At 38.0% G+C, this 5,000-nt stretch overlaps 1 protein-coding gene across 4 annotated transcripts in view; it reads left to right on the top strand.

The window, feature by feature from the left end:
• Positions 1 to 5,000, top strand: part of LOC143040258 (neural cell adhesion molecule 1-A-like) — a 307,262-nt gene that overhangs the window by 47,113 nt on the left and 255,149 nt on the right. The gene's annotated exons all lie outside the window — the stretch shown is intronic.

Raw genomic sequence — 5,000 nt, 5'->3', positions numbered from 1 at the left:
TATATATATATATATACACACACAGACAAATATATATATATATATATATGTATATATATATATATATATATATATATATATATATATACAGACATGACAGAATTGAATAGATACTAAGAGAAATCGTTTAATTTATTAAACAAGCAATTGATACAATAATAGTGGTTGTAAATGGTCACAGTGTGAATAACTAATACTTGGTTGACATCCCCGTAGTAATCCTTAGAGTTCGGACTTTGAAGATGACTTACTGTTCTCTTTGCGAAGTTGTCGGTCTAGTATCCCCCAGAGGTGTTCAGTATGGTTCATATCCGGGGACTGACTTGGCCATGGAAATTTTCCGATCCCATTTTGGCTCAACCAATTTTGTGTTAATTTAGCAGTGTGACAAGGAGCTCCATCTTCCACAAACAGGAAGACATATTTACTCATTCTACCACTACAAAATATTGGAATGAGTCCTTCCTTTAATATAGAAACATATTTGTCTGAATTGATGTTTCCTTGACACTCCACAACCTCTGATCGACCATCACTCCAAATTGCACCCCACACCATTACTGAAATGCCCCCATGTTTCACTGTTGGCTGCAGTATTTTGAAGTCAAACTCTTGACTACAGAGTTTCCCGAGCCACACTCGTCCACTGTCAGAAAATAATGCGAATCATTACTCATCGGACAAAATAACAGTGCTCCAAAAGGCCATAGGTCTCTCCACCATCTCAACAGCCCAATCCTTTCTGCTCTTGATATTGGCTGGACGAAGGAGTGGTTTCCTTCTTGCAGCTCTGCCATAGTAACCCAGATTGTGGAGATACCTGACAGCTGTTTTTGGACTGGCATCAGCCTGTGCTGCTATGTCAGAGGCCTTGGAACGTGGATCCTGTTCGACATTTCTTTTGACAAGACGCAAGGTTCTTTCTGAGGGCCCGGGACGACCTGAATGAGGTTTTGTGCCATTCTTGCCCTCTCTGGTGAATTCTACGGTCACTCTATTAACAGTAGAAAAGGGATACTGACATATTTTCAGCTATTTTGCGTTGACAAAGTCCGCCTTCATGATGACCCACAATACGACCTCGCTGGAATTCTGATAGGTCTACTGCTCCTTTGGTTCATGGTATACTTGATCAATGGTGTATATAATCTGAAACACAAATCTTGGTAAATATAACATATTAGGTATATTTGAATAACATTATGCATTAGATAAGAGCAAAAATGCATTTTCCTTAGTATCTATTCAAATCTGTCATGTCTGTATATATATGTACACACACACACACACACACACACACACATATATATATATATATATATATATATATATATATATATATATACAGTATATATACATATAGTAAATCATACCTCAAAATAGGTGCATGGAATTTGCGCACCCTTATGGATGCAAGAGACACAGACTATAACATATCTTTATTGTTGTAACACTGTAAGCTGATCATGAATGGTTATAGTTGGTTCTGATATGGATCGAGAAGTTTAAAAGTGGCCGGACAAGCGTGAAGCACGATGAGGGAACAGGACGCCCGTCAGCCTCCACCTCGCTTGCCAGGCCACTTTTAAACTTGTCGATCCAATTATACACATTTCTACGCAGTGGTACACCGTCCTCGTATTGTGGTAAGAGCCTCCGATGATTTTTAGCCTGTGACATACCTTCCGACCAGAGACATTGGGTCACTGCTCTTTGTTCTTCCTTGGTTCAAAGTGCTAGTGGAGCGACCACACACACACACACACACACACACACACACACACACACACACACACACACACACACACACACACACACACACACACACACACACACACACACACACACACACACACACACACACACACACACACACACACACACACACACACACACACACACACACACACACACACACACACACACACACACACACACACACACACACACACACACACATATATATATATATGTATATATATATATATATGTATATATATATATATACATATATATACATATATATATATATATATATATATATATATATATATATATATATATATTATCAACCGCAATTCACTTTCTTAAAAAGTCATCAACGTTGAGAACTCGAGGAGTCATACATGCAGAAATTAACAAGTGTTCAAGCTAAGAACTCGAAACACCCACTAACACGTAATAATACCAGGAGTTCAAGTCTTTACGTATTAATTTCCACCATGAAGACGACTTCAGAACGCTTCAAATTGCTGAAGCCGTTTCCATCACTTGTCAACGTCCTTCCAACAAGATACAGCAGAGCGTAGATTTCACTTTGCCATCCGCACGCCCACATGAGAGACATACTCCACTACAAAACATCATTGACCCAACAATCCACCATTCAACCAATCAGCACTCTGGACGAGTCACTAGGTCTTCCGCCAGAGCGCTCCGAGGTCCCGACCAGATATCGGGTTCACACGGCCTAACTGCTAGCCAATCAGCATCGAGCTTCACCCGCGCCCGGTTGACCTGAGCCCGTATAAATACCCCTACATGGATAACTATCCTATCTCTCAGCCTACAACGGCTGCAGAGATTCAAAAACCTCTCTGTTAAATACAAAATAAAAACTATATCTTGCACTAATACGAAGCACACTTACGTACCCGATAATGCCGTTACACACATTACCAAAAACAGGCATGCAGACACTGCAAGCGGTTCAAAACAGAGCACTAAAATTCATTACAAACACGTACTACCCCAACATAAAAACAGCACAAGCACTACACGAGGAAGCTGACATTCAGCCACTGAACATTTATCTACACGAGCGTGCCTCCCGTATATGGGAGAAGCTCATACAAATCAACACTGAAACTACACGTTCACTCACAGACAACCACATGCGGAACACGCTAGATTACCGCTGAGCTTCGAAAGAACACAGGGCGGTAATCTATCCACCTCACAATACACACTATATACGTTTGAATAGAATCATGACCGTAATTACACCCCTCCCCCTCTTTTCAGACGTAATTATATCCCCCCTCATGAATAATAAAAGCGAGCATAGGCATACATCAAATTAAAAATTATCAATGTTAAGTTATAAAAAAAATAGGTTTAAGTTTATAGGTTTAAGTTCTGCTTCAACCAACACACACACACATATACACATGCTTTCCCTTTCCGTTTTCGTCTGGGCGACGTGGCCTCTACCCCTCTCTCAGTAACTGATGTACGAAATACTCGTACCTGCGTTCCGGAATCCCGGCAACCTATCTATCTCTCTCTTCCTTCCGTCATTTCCATCTGTTCTTCCCCTTTCCCCCCTCTCCCTCCGTGGTGTCATGATATTATATTTATGCAATGTTAGTGTAATGCGGAGGCATTTCACTTCTCCCGAAAGGGAAGGCTTTGCTCTCGCCACCGTTGTTCCCTCACTATTCTCCTAACCTCCAGTGAAGAAACAACCCGCAGATCGAGGCGAAAAACTCTAAGTTTCGTTGAATGTTAGTCAACAGTTCCCTCTGTTACTAGAATATAATTAATCAGATCGGCATACAACAGCACTAAAAGTGAGCTATGCAACTCACCAAAGAGAAATGAATAATTTCATCCCCTCTCTACAAGTTCTACAAGTAACAAGATCTTTCAAAAGATCAAGAACAGGTATATATATATATATACATATATATATATATATGTATATACATACATATATATATATACATACATATATATATATACACATATATATATATATATATATACATATATATATGTATGTATATATATATATATATATATATATATATATATATATGTATGTATATGTATATTATATATAGATATAATACATATATACATAGATATATCTATATATATACATATAAATGTATGTATATGTGTATGTATATGTATATATAAATGTATATATATACATTTATATATTTATATATATTTATATATATATATATATATATATATATATATACATATATAGGTATATATTATATATATATATATATATAAATATATATGTGTATATATGTGTGTGTGTGTGTGTGTGTGTATATGTTTATATATATATATATAAACATATATATATATACATATATATATATATATATATATATATATATTATTAAATGAATGGCAAGCTTGTTATGACAGAGCTTCTTGTCGTTTTTATCTCTCTTTATTAGAGTAATCTTGCCTTAATGAATCTCCGTATGTCATGCTGTGGAATAACATACATAATTAAAAAAAAAGCCAGAACGCGTTTTCACATCTCTTGGTGCTTCCTCAGTGACAATTAAGAATCTAAGGGCTGGGCTGGTGTGTGTGTGGATTATATATGGTACAGGCTGTGGGATTTTGTCTAGTCATCGATGTGGGATTTTGTCTGGTCGTCGATGTGGGATTTTGTCTGACTGTCGTCGCCGGAGCTCCGTGTCGTCCTGTAGGTTAGAGGGTGGCGTGTATCTATGTTCTTTGTCTCGTTTTCATTGGGTAATGATCTTCTCACACTTGGTAGGATTTTTAAGACCTCGAGTTTGGTATTCATTCCCGGGGATAGATCCTTCATATACAAAGTTTCTAATATGGGTAATCGTCGTGGATCTTTGTTGTAATACCCAACTCGAGGACTTAGAAATCCTACTAAATGTGAGAAGATCATTCCCCAATGAAAACGAGACAAAGAACATAGATACACGCCACCCTCCAACCTACAGGACGACACGGAGCTCCGGCGACACCAACCAGACAAAATCCCACATCGACGACCAGACAAAATCTCACATCGACGACTAGACAAAATCCCACAGCCTGTACCATATATAATCCACACACTCCAGCCCAGCCCTTAGATTCTTACCTGGCATTGAGGAAGCACTGTATCGTTCACTAGGTACGGGGTATTGGAAAACGCGTTCTGGCTTTTTTTTTTAATTATTTATTTATTCAAAGCTTACGGAGATTTCCAGTTATGGTATATACAC

Source organism: Oratosquilla oratoria, chromosome 28, assembly GCF_046742065.1.
Source record: "Oratosquilla oratoria isolate Oo_2021 chromosome 28, ASM4674206v1, whole genome shotgun sequence".
NCBI classification, from domain to species: Eukaryota; Metazoa; Arthropoda; class Malacostraca; order Stomatopoda; family Squillidae; genus Oratosquilla; species Oratosquilla oratoria.
The sequence above is the reverse complement of the archived record's forward strand: the minus strand, read 5'-3'. Positions and strand labels throughout refer to the sequence as shown.